This window comes from Dromaius novaehollandiae, chromosome 1 (genome assembly GCF_036370855.1).
Source record: "Dromaius novaehollandiae isolate bDroNov1 chromosome 1, bDroNov1.hap1, whole genome shotgun sequence".
Lineage (NCBI taxonomy): Eukaryota > Metazoa > Chordata > Aves > Casuariiformes > Dromaiidae > Dromaius > Dromaius novaehollandiae.
The window spans coordinates 104,789,675-104,802,455 of record NC_088098.1 but is presented as its reverse complement, the minus strand read 5'-3'; the positions used below and the strand labels follow the sequence as shown (position 1 = coordinate 104,802,455).

The window sequence follows — 12,781 nt, the reverse complement described above, 5'->3', positions numbered from 1 at the left end:
GTTCTTGTTTAGTTCTGTGTAGAAATTTCAAAGAAAATGTTATAAAAATTTTCGAACACATTCATGCACGCATGTGTCCCTTAGCTCAAGTCTGGCCAGGACAGCACAGAATGCTTGCTACCATGGAGCAAGTAGAGAAAAATATTATTTTGTATGTGCTACAAGGAATTGGTTTTCAGAGGAAAACAGGAAATTCATACCCAGACTAGGTTTTTATAGCTCCTTGCTAGCCTCTGAAGTATTTCTGTGTAGCTATTAGGTGAGGAAGAGGCATGTACTTTTTCAGCAGTTGCCTTCCTGCCATTCAAAACTTTTTTTCCCTAGGGTACCCTTGATCACTGTATTTTATATTGAAAAGTTTGTTTGGAAGCCTGAGCGGGGGTGAGAGGCTTACCGAGAAAGATCTGTTGCCTGTTGATTTTGATGATGGAGAGAAAAGTAAACTTTTGTGTAGATGCTCAAACAAGTCCACCTGATGTTTTTGAGACTAGAAATCTGACAGCTGTTAGCAAAAACCTGTTATAACATTAACTAATGGAAGTGTTAAAAGAGAGAACCCTCATATCAGCTCTTTAGTGAAGAGGGATTTGTCTCTTGAATTGTAATTGGGCCTCCTGCTTTCTAGCACAGATGACAGTGCCAGTGCCAATTAAAGCTTGAATTTCCTTGACTAGGATTCTAAGAATATCAGTGGTTAGTGATGTTATTTTTTCTCAATCTTTTTTGTAAATTTACCCTGTTGAAATATTTCAAAATTGTTTGTTAACTGCCAGCTTAAGGAGATCAAAATGATAATGGTATTCTCAGGGATGTGCAATAACATACTTTTGCATTATAGACTGTCAAGAGATTTTTGCTATAAAATCAGTAGTCAGTTTACAGAGGAAAAATTCAGACAACTCATAGCATACTATAATATTACAATCTCTTTTAAATCCTGGGGTTATCTTGTTCAAATAATTGTCAAATACTTCATAGTACTATTAAAATCCCTTTTGATTCTGAGGTATTCTTCAAGAAAAAAAAATAATTACATATTAATTATGGGGAGAAGTTTCAAAGATCCCTTTCCAGAAACCATTTAATATCACCTTTTGATTAACTTAAACATATACTATTTTTTTATATGGTGAAATTCTATGCAGAACACTGCAGGTGCTGGCTTGCTGCTGCTGTTAATGTGTCAGAAATACAAGTAGAGAAAAGTGAATCATTTTTTGTCTGAACTTGAACTAGAAGAACAACAACAAATATCTTTAGTGACCAGGAGAAGGAAAGGTATTGGTAGACTCGAACTTCGTAAAACTGACTTTGGTCAGACATCACTAATTGCTGAAAAGAGCCACTATATAATTCTTTGGCAGGTCTCATAGAAGTTTGTTTTAATTAAAAAATTAAAGGAATATGTAGCTAAGTCATGCCCAGGCATAGGAGTACTGTATAGGCACAAGTGGACAGCATGGAAGGAGACATAGACCAGTGGAAGTCGTTAGGCAGAAGATATTGGGAAGAATTGAGTAAGGAGCTGTAATTGGAAACAAAATGGTGTGGACATCAATGGATGTCTTGAATATAGAAATAAGCAGTTTAGCTGTGAGAGTGGGACTGATTTTTATATGCCTGGAAGGAGGCATTGTCCTAAAGGGAGAGAGAAGTTTCTGTATTAGTGCTGCAGGTACAGTGTATACTTGCAACACCAAATTGAAAAAGATCATTCTGCCTGTGTTCTTGGTGTCACTGAGTGGCAAAGAGAACAACCAAATTCTTATTTCCGAGCCAAATGGTCTCTATAGAACAAACCGTTATCATCGTCATTCCCATTGATCAGCTGTCTTTTCACTGAGCAGAATGCACCGGTGTTGAAAGATCACAAAGTGATCTTGACCTGTTATATCTTTAATCTATGATTTCGTGAAAATCATATTAGGACTTCAGATGTGAAGAGAAAATGCAGTTATGCCATCACCAGCTCATTGGTGTGGAATTTATACGATAATGACTGACTTGTGAGCAAGTAATCTACTAACTTAAATTCATACTACGTTGTCGTCATCTTTCTTTTTGCATTCTATGAGTATGTGCAAATTTTAAAATTCAGGAAGTCATTTGATTGGTTACTATAAATTTGTGTACAGTTATCTTTCACCTCAGTTTCAGTAATGATGAAGTCTACTTAGTAAACCTTCCAAAAATATATATAGTGTGGCTTTCCCTTTTAGAAATTTTGGAATGGAATTATGAAAGTTTACTTATTTTCTGGTCTACAAAAGAAACATCCCATCATAGGGTGTTCCTTAAGTAAGTTTTACCCAATGAAATCTCTTTACAAGCTGGTAATTTACTCGCTCTCATTCTATTATTGTAGAAGTTTCACTGCTGTCTGTAAATTCAGCTGTGAAGGTTCTGATGTTTTTTCTGTTGTATATGCTCATAGTTCCTTTCACTTTTTGCCTGAGAAAATATTACATAATTTGAAGAGGGGGAAAGTATGTGTGGTCTTTAACCTATTCTTAAGATACAGTGTATAAAAGCATATTTATAGCATCAGAATCTTGTCAATGTGGCTATTTGTCTGTTGCTTTGATAGTGGTTGATCCTGGGATCATATTTAAGGGGAAAAAACTTATCCTTGGGTGTTCAGTGGTATTCCTTGGTGTTACTTGTTAGGCCTGCTCATACATTTGTCTCACATTATGGTCATTTGTTTGAATAAATGTCATCATAATATTAATTAATATCCTGCTTTTTATATAAATCCACAAACTTTCCTGTCTAAATTTTCAGTGGTGCTGAGCAACTGTCTTTCATATTTAATACACTCTGAAAATCAGTTTAGAACAAGAGAATAATGGGATGGAATAAATTCCTTTTTAATTCCTTTATTCTGTTTTGGGAGGTACCTGAATACGCCCAAAGTTTCATGTAAAAGTCCAGAAAGCTGCTTAAATCTAGACAACCCAGGTTTCCCCTTATTGCATGGTGGAAACATTGTTGGATACCCCTAAACCCCAGCTGGTGGTGTAGCCCAGTGTATCAGAGTATGGATTTCAGCAGGCCTGAGCTGGAATGAAGAGGCAGGAGGAGAGTGGATCAGCGTGAACTTGGCACGTAGCCATGTGTGCCGCATCTTGCTTTCCGTGGTGTTCTCCACTGAGCGCATCTGGTAGAACTTCGTGTCAGAGCCATGAAGTACCGTGTGTCCTTTCAGGCCCACTCTCAGGACATCTGCACAACAGACAGCTCTGGAATTTGTGACGGACATTGCTCTCTTCAGTGAGGATTGATCCTGCCGTCCTGTAGTAGGAGAGGACCCCCCTCGATCCCCCGCCCCCAACTGGGCTCTGAAATGCTTATAACAAAGTGGCTAAACAGTTTACATCTTTCCATATAGATGCAGACTGTCAGATTGTCTATATGATGAGGTATGTTCTGACAGTTTAAGGAAAGGAAGTTTTCTTTGATTGATTTGTTGTTTTCTATGGAATGTAAATCTTTAATATTTTCTGTCACTTCTCAAGGACTTCATGACCCTCCATTTAGGGACTGAGCCGTGAGTCCTTTATATCTTGAGTCCTTCTACCTAGTGCCCAAATACATAGAGGAAGAGAGCGCTTTAGATGGTATCTAAAGTGTTTTAACGTCTGTGCATCTCTGTGGGTCTCAAGCTGTCTGTGATTCCTGGTTCTCAGTCAGTTCTTAAAAATACAGGGGAATCTTGGGCTTTTGGTTCCCTCTGTGACACAGTGGGGTAACTGTGTCTCGTGCTGTGTGGGTGGCAGCAGGGAGTGGTTCTCCTGCTTCAGGGAAGAACTTCTGACTGTTTGCCTTGGAGCAGCTGCAGCTCCAACGCTTCAGGGACAGGCTGCTTTCAGCAGCTTCTCCCTCCTGGGCTCAGCTGTGGTAGGGTTTAGTTCCAGCCTTCTGCCAGCTCTGTCTCAGCACAGGCTGGAAATTGCTTTACCAAGGTGTCAGTCAGACTTGGTGTGGTGGCTGCTGCTCCTCCTCCTTTCAAACACGATTATCCCTTGGCTCACCGTGCAGGGTAAGGTGGTGTCAGCACTGGCAGAGGCACTGTTTGTTAAACTCGTAGCTGAAGCTGCATGGGCTTTTCGTCCATCAGACAGAAGCGGCATGCACTTATTTCACGTCCAGAATGCTTCTGTGCCGGTGTCTTTGAAAGCTACTTCTCTCAGACTCTGTCTGGCTGTGGGCTACAAGCTCTCGGACTAACTTACTGCGCTGTGCTTTGTTGATGTTTCTGTTACTATTTTAAGGTTGATGGTGCTTGCACTCCAATGGCTTTTATTTCTTTCCTCACATTGCTTTTTTATAAAGTGACTTTTTTATAACATATTTCTACTTCTTTTTTTCCTGAAATTGGAATTTTGTGCTCTTTCACAAAAGCATATAGAAGAATGAAATGATGGAATATAATGAAATGCTAGAAGCTGGTACTTATTGTGATGATAGCTACTGAATTAATTCCCCCAACTCCCTGTAAAGCCCTTGGTATGCGTTGCAGTCCAAAAAATGGTTTCATAAACATTGTTGACTATAATTATTCTAAAGATAATAAATCTTCCCCTGCGTATTGAAATAGAAATATTTCTTTGCTCCCTTGAGAGTGATGGGGATATATTATAGATCATACGGTTTCAAGGAAGTAATAATTATTTGTAATTTTCATACTTGGAAGGTTTGGAATTTCTAGCCCCATGTTTAGTTTCTTCTTGAGATGGCTAGCCTGTTAGAACCTGTGTGAGTGGCCCTGTTTGCTTTATTACGTTATGGTTTTAATTTCATGTCATTTACTTGTACCTTTTAGTTGTTTTTGTAAATATTTGTCAATAAAAATGTGCGTGAAAATGGTAGTACATACCTTAGATGAAAGCCAGGTTTGTTTGAATATCCCCCCCCCCCCCCCGCCGTTAACTAATATCTTGTTATATTAATCAATACTTTACACATTCAGGATGTTCTCTTTAGTAGCTCGCATTACCTATTATCTTAGAAAAATCAGATAGCTGAGTATATTAAATAATTCTTCATAATATTGGAAATAATTACAAATGTGTATGGAGATAACTTAGTGCTGTTCCTACATGAAAGAGTGTTTTTCATAAAAGTATATCATTAATACATAATTTGCATTAATAGCAAGTACACATGAAGCAAGTACCATTAATCATGGTCAGTGTTGTTACAATATATTGTGCTCATGCAAGTGTCAGAAGCTATGCGTTATGAATGCTGATTAATCTGGGAAATAAACTAGTAGAACATAAAGCTTCATGTCACTGCAAGCATATTTAGGTGAGCTTTTGATTTAATCTTGCAAACTAAGTGCTGCAGGTGAAGTGAGAGAAGATTCCATCTGTGAAGTTATAGTGAGCTTTAACAAAAGTGCGAGGATTTTAGTTCCTGGAGATGAAGTGGATTTCGCTCAGTGTGGTAATCTGTTCTTCACAATATTCAGCTTTCCTAATAAAGAAGAAGAGATTTCAGATGTCTCCATCCTGTATGTATTGCTAAGATGTAATCAAAGGGGGGGGGGGGGATGCAGTTTAACAAAATGCAAAATATTCAAGTTGATTTTTTTCTTACAGGAAAAAAGCATATGAAATATACTTTTTTGTTTTTTCCCCTGCAGGCAGGGTGCAACAACTTACTGTAAAGACCATGTAGTTAGAGAGGTCTGTCATGTGATGCTTGTCCTTGTGTGCTACACATAATATTTATATATAGAAAACATTCGCTAATCTACTTCCATAAGAGAGATAGCTTGCTTCAGTTGCTAGTTAATCTGATTTTTCTCAGGCATGAGCAAAGGAATAGCCTCTCTCCTAACTACTTCATTCCCTATGTCTATCTGATGGACATACATAGAAAAGCTGACAACAGATTTGTTATCTGCAGGCCAGCAGGAAAATTAAATAATACAAGTAGGAGTCATAGTATGCTTCAGTAGCTATTTCTTCTAAAGAGGAGTGAGTATACATTGACAAACTAAGTGACAAGCCCCTGTGAAGTAGCTGAAGGAAAGAAATTGCTGTTTGATAAGCATGAGTTTCCTTGCCTTTTTTTTTTTTTTTTTTTGAAAAACAAAATGTTTATATTGAAATTCTATAGTGTGTGGTGCATTTCCAGAGCAGGTGTTCATTCTTTTTATTACATCATGTACTACTTGCAAAAAGCTTTTTAATGTTTGTTTATTTTTAACCTCTGGGCTAGAAGTGCAGTAAAGGGAAGTAAGGACCAGAAAATGGAGGTGTTTTATTTAACAGCTCTTAGTACTGGGAACTACTGACCTTTATATAGTCCAAGGGTATGTCTGTGTAGTACTTTGCAATTAGATGCGAGCTTGCTCCCTCTGCCCACTGACCTGGCAGGAACCTGTATGAATGTCACCCAGTCAAAACTGGCAGTGCCATCCATAAGCTAACATTGCTTCCTTGTCAATGGTATTAGTTTTGACTCCATGATATATCAGTATGTTCACACAGTTTCTGGTCATTGTACACATATTCCTTAAAGCTGCCAAGTGGTGCAAACGTCTTTAGTAAAACACAGCAACTGTGAAGGTTTATCCCAGAAAAACACCGTTAGTGCCAGTGGAACTGGAACGATACCCTTCCTTCCTCACATTGCTCTTAAACAATTCTGAAAACGGACTTGGCTGTAAATTAAAATTAAAGTCACATTTAAAAAAACAACTTTCATGGGATGAAAGTCCTTTATAAATTGCCCAAAACTATAATTCTGAACAAATGAAAAGTTTTATTTCGAACACAATCGTGTACCAGATTTTTGATTGTCTGGAGGCATAAAAATGAGTTGCACATAAAATAATGAAATCAAATGAAACTCATTAAAACCAAACACTTCCTTTTGTAGAAGGGATGTTTTCAAACTAGGGCACAGTATTCTTTCTGACTTCTTGTTCTGCTGATGGGTGCCCTTCTGAGATTCTGGTGCAGTTGTCTCCCAAAGAGACTATTCCTGCTTTTCTCTGCTCTCCCAAAGAGGTGACAGTAGTCAGTGAGTAGCTTGTTTTTTTAGTAAATCCGGACATTATTCTTGCTAGTCTCTCTCTGTGATGTGCTACTTACTTACAGTGTTTATTACATAGTTTTACTATATATTTTTCCTAACTAAAATAACATTACTTGTAAAAGAATAGCTGATTAAATCACTTCTGCCTAATATGACAGATTGTTTCCTGTAGAACTTCTGTAGAAGTAGAATATACACTTGTTTCCCCAGTTTTCCCTGGTTTCTACTTTCCTGTCCTCTGAAAGAGGAATATTAGATTTCAAAAAAATATATAGTGCCTGAAGAGCTGCCAAAGTATTTTAATAAAGTAATGGCAGATTAGTATCAGGCCTGAACTAATGTCTGTTACTCCTGATAATTTTGTAGTGGCAGACTAACTAACCAAGCATATGCTGGCTGTGGTTATTTTTAGACTATAACACACTGGTCAGATGAAAACTGATGTAGAAAACAAGGACATCCACATCACTTACACCTGGATTCATTATTTTTGCAGTTTCTCAGAAGCTTCAAGAATATCATGTCAAGAAGCCTAGTGAAAACTGTGGAGGCTTCTTTTATTTTATATTCTTTTGACCCTTATTTTCCACCCTTCCTCACCCCTGAGGGAGGAGAAACAAAAAAAAAAAAAAAAGGCTTTAAGTGTCTCTTGAGTCAGTCTGGCACTTTTCATATATCTCATAGGTAGAAGATAGCTATATCAGCACTAAGAAAGCTTCCAGACATTGACTCTTCCAGACTCCTCTCCCTCTCCTTTCTCCTCTCCCTCTCCTTTCTCCTCTCCCTCTCCTTTCTCCTCTCCCTCTCCTTTCTCCTCTCCCTCTCCTTTCTCCTCTTCCTCCTATTTGTTTTAATACTGTCAAGTCTTTGTTCACTTTCTGCTTTGCTTTTTAGCTTTCCTCTGCTGTTACCCATTCTTTTGTGCCAAGGCAACTTCCCTGCTGACTTTCTGTCCTCTTGTTTATCAACTTAACTGTTCTCAGGACAAGGAGTATGTGTTTGTGTATTCGTATAGTGCTCAATGCAGTAAGACTGTACATCATTAGTAGTAATGTTTGACATCCATATGTTCCACTCATAGAAGTGATGACTCAAATTCAAAAGGACGTTAGTCATTTTCTGCTGCTCTAAAAATAATAAAACAGTTAGTCTGGTTTAACTGACCACTGAGGTTGCAAGCACATGTATTTGTACTGTCAGATTCTCAGGTGTAAAACTGATACGAAGCAACAGAATATAGGCCCTCTCTTTCTGCTTCCCTCTAAATTGTTATCAGCTGGTATGTGGAGTCTAATGAAGCATCTTCAACACCAAAAGTGTGTATAGGAAAATAACCATTTCACCTACCTGTATGCACTGATTTTGAGAAGTTCCTTAACTAATCAATAGAGAGAGAGGCAGTGTCCTCCAAAGGGAAGGCAGAGAGGAAGGCTAGCTTAAGTGCTGGGGATCACCCTCTGAAGAGGACTCCAGTGGACTCCCTCCCCTTTCCATTGATTACTTTAAGACGCTATTTTCCGTAGGTTTTGGAAGTCAAACATACCAAGATGACTAATGTTGATTTGCAGTTGCATAGCACTCCCCTTCCCGCCATTTTTCCTTACTGCTATTCTAAATGGGCAAAACCCTAACTCCATGCTCCATACCAGCAAAAACTGTGCTATGTGAGGATGCATAAGAAGCAAGAGAACTACAGAGAATTGTGAAAATATATTGGAAGTATGTCGATGCTTGTTGGTCAGATTCGCACTACTGCGCACTGCATAGGTCCCTCTGCACAGCAAAGGGAGTACCTGGCCTACTGTCTTTACACCCAACAGCGCTGTTCCAGGACACATGAAGAAAGGTCTAAGTAGATTCATCTTACATTGATTTCTAAGGGCAGGGAACATTTCTGTCAAGACCCAATATATTTGAGATGCTTAATCAATACCAATGTTAAACTTCCATCTATAACCATTTGCAGGGATATTTTTCTTTGTTTTTTTGACTTATTCATATAATGCACTGCATGTCTTGAGAGATTAGAAATGGGAAGAATACATGTGTAGGTCTCTCTGATGAATAGGATCTTTAGTAGAAATTTAATAACCTCAGACATAAAATATTGATCCTGTTGTGCTTGGTCTCATAAATTCCTTTAAAACTGTAACATATTATATTTTTTAGTTACAACTACATGGAAAGAAAAACACAGTCTCAGCATCTGTAATCTAACATACGACATGAAGAACAGTGTACAGTTTGCAGCCCTGAAGGTCAGCAACCTGAATGTTATTTCTTGGAGAAATAGAACATGAATTAGCAGGATGGCAGAAGGGTATATTTTGAGACAGAGTGGAGCAAAGGGCAGAAACTTCATGAAAGGTTGGATACCCTACCCCTTGTAAATGGCAGTTTCCTGTGGAAATCAAACTGTTGGCTTACAGTAAATGTACTGAGGTGACACTATAGAATAATTGAGTAGTGTTTATTGTACGTAATATAGATGCATTTGACTATGAGCATAGTAAAAGGCCATGTTCAGCAATATTGTTTTCTGTATTTTTGCTGCTATTCTTGATTTGGAGTGAGTAGGCTAACCTCAGTGTCCAACTGAGGTAAAATGGATGAATCAAGCCAGCATTTGAAACAGTGGGCAGTATGTTCTTGTGACAGTACCATACGGTTTTTACCTTTAAAACTATGGGAAGAAGGTAAACTTTGATTAGTGTAGTGCTTATAAGACAAAAGAAAATTCCTTTTATTTGTTTGTTCTTTACTGTATCATGGATTGTAAATGTCTCAGTCCTGCTGTATGCTACAGAGTGAATTTTCCTCATTGCTAAATATTTTTCTAGCAACTGTTACATTAGCAAAATCCAAACTGGCCTGTTAACACCCTCTTGTACGTTAGTACTTTGAGAAAAAGCACGGTGGTGCAGGACACTGCAAGACTGTCCCAGTTTCTTATTTTTGAAGATTACCAAGCCCTTAGGTTTGGGCTGTCTTAGTGTTTGCTTAGTTCCTGGAAATCATCCTTAACATGAACTAGTTTATATTACCTTGTAAAATGAAGAAGTTGCTCAAAAATTCCAACCATAGTTAACATATTTGCAACTGTTACAGAGCTAATACAATTCTTATTTGTCCTTAATCTGTCATCAGAACCATAAGGTTTCTCCTGCTGCATATCATCTATCTAGTAAGCTGTTTGTAATGCATGATTAAAGATTTTTTTTTCTTCTAAAAACTCCCAATTTACAACCAGAAAAAAATAGTTGGTTCCTTTTGCATCCAGCCCTACTTGAGGTTCCATGCCTTAGTCCCCTTGAGAATATCTCTAATTCCTGAGTTATTTCAGAGCTAGTTTTAATCTTTTGCCTTTGGACTATTCAAGAATCTGTGCAATCAAAATATTAGAATAAATGTAGAGATATGATGAGACAAAACATTTTTTTTCCTGCTATATTCAAACACTTGTCTTTGCATGCAACATATTTCCTATGAAATACCAAAGATAAAGCTTAGTTTAGGAGTGCAGACTTGCAGATGAGATTACTACCTGTAAAATTAATTAGTACATGTAAAATTACTGATTCTTGACTGAGCTAATCATAGAATAACTTAGGCTGGAATGAGCCTCTGGAATTATTCAGTCCACCCCCTGAACAAAGCAATTGCAATTGTGAAATCAGATCAGGTTACTCTAGGTCTTGTCCAGAGAAATTTTGAGTATCTCCAAAACCAGATTTCTCAACCTCTCTGGCAACCTGTTCTAGTGTTTGACCTCCCTTATTTAAAAAAAAAAAAAAAAAAAAAATCTTGTTGCCTCTTGAAGGTCAGACCATCATAATGATATCTCTGAGGTGATGATGAGCTTGGCATGACTAGCTCCTAACTCACTCTTCAATGGATGCCATGGTAGCATGTATGTACAGTTTATTATAGCAAATATGTTTCTAATGCTCTATAGCTGTTGAGCAACCTCCTGCTCTAGTGTGTTGTTGTGCTAGGCTTGAAGCTGGCATGTCTGCCACCATGCTTAATGCAAGAGTAATAATCCTCACATTTTAACAAGAGTTACAAAGCTCAGATGAAGGTGGATGGATGCCGCTGTGTTCTGGGTAACCGCAGAGCAGCATAGGTATTCTACTACACAGCACTCGCTGCACACTTGCAGTTTATTTTGCAGCCCTCTGTGAGCCTTTGGAACAACAAGAGTGGAAACACTGAGCTATCCCCACTTCACTAATCCACTTTCGTTTCCTGATCTTTTTTTATGGTAAATTGATGTTACTTTTTCCAGATATAACTAATTTAATGAAATATGTTTACCTCCATCTCTGATTTTTCTTGCACTATAGCAGGAACTTACTCGCAGAATCACAGAGTAGGTGGGGAGGGAACCTCTGGAGGTCATCTGGTCTGAACCCATGCTCAAAGCAAGCTCACTTACATCAGGTTACCCAGAAGCCTTCTGAAGTCCTTGCCTGGAGTAGTATACCATTTGTACCACTAAAAATCAGTATCTGTATGTATTTTCCTTCTGCATTTTTAAAAAATCATTTAATATTCTTAGGATAAATCAAAATAATGATATAACAGAAAATGCTTTAACTGTGCTCATGAAGTGCAAAGTTAAGAAAATGAAGTGAACAAAGCTCTGGTTCTGATGTTGATTAATAATGATGCCTTCTATATCACGTTCCTCTTAGTAATTCTGAATTTTCTCTCTAAAAGCCAATGGATGATAGTAGATAGGATGATTGTTAATCTGTTTTAGCTAAGTCTGTCATTAATAACACAAATCCTGTTTACAATAGTAGGGCTTCTTTTCACATTGCAGATAACCAGATTTAATTTGGGAGTAAAAAATACAGGAAACTTGGAAAAGCTCTCTATTTAACAATACAGCATATTTTTTTCCTTTGGTCTTGTTTATGTGGCTGACGTGACAATTGTTGCAGTAAGAAGCTCTTCATTATATTTTTATTATGTGAAGTCTGAACTTCCTATTCCTCAAGTACAGAAAGCACAGACAGAGTAACTCCAACAGGCTTGCTATCCTTGTGTGGCTGTATTTGGCAGCTCTTGAAAGCTTGGGGGCATGGGAGAATATTGCATCTGACTTGAAATACGTTGACACGGATCCCTGTTACAAGAGTTACACAACCTGTTTGTAGTCAGCGTCACCGCTACCGCTCGCTGGCGAGAAGAGAGCAGCCCGAGGGGCTGCGGAGTGTGCCAGCCCCCTGGGAGAGCGCAGTGGCTGGTGGCCACACATGTGGCTCGCTTCCTGCTGGCCCCGTTCAGCAGTGGCTGAACCAAAAGTAGCTGCAGGACCGGTCTCAGTGGAGACCCACGCAATGGTCAGCTTTGATTTCTTAGTGATGAATGCCTTACTAGCAGTATGCTAAAAGAATCTGTAACCCTGGCAGCTTGATTTTAGGTGTAGATCAGCTACCTTTTGGCTACAGTTCTTTCCAAATTGCCTTTTGAGTTATCTTATTGTAAAGTATGAAAAATTTTCATTGGGAAGTATGACATGGTCTTGTACCATTATTTGTTTAATGTTCTTATTTTGTATAGCGTTCGTCATTCATACAAAGATATATATGTAGGTCTAGTGGTTTCAAACAGCATTATTAAACTGCCTCTTCCAAAGAGGTATTAGTAGCTTTTGCTATTTTATATTTAACATATATATATATACACACACATGAAAATAGATGCTGAAAAGTGTTAG

The 12,781-nt window shown here is 38.1% G+C and overlaps 1 protein-coding gene across 4 annotated transcripts in view; it reads left to right on the top strand.

Moving 5' to 3' along the window:
• CADM2 (cell adhesion molecule 2) overlaps positions 1-12,781 on the top strand; it is a 675,129-nt gene that overhangs the window by 410,086 nt on the left and 252,262 nt on the right. The window contains exon 1 of one of the 4 annotated variants that reach the window (XM_026093290.2): positions 3,979-4,042. The exons of the other annotated variants lie outside the window; for them this stretch is intronic. The gene's annotated coding sequence lies outside the window, so the exon portion shown is untranslated. Of the gene's footprint in view, positions 1-3,978; positions 4,043-12,781 lie in introns of those variants that run through there. 4 annotated transcript variants of the gene reach the window in all.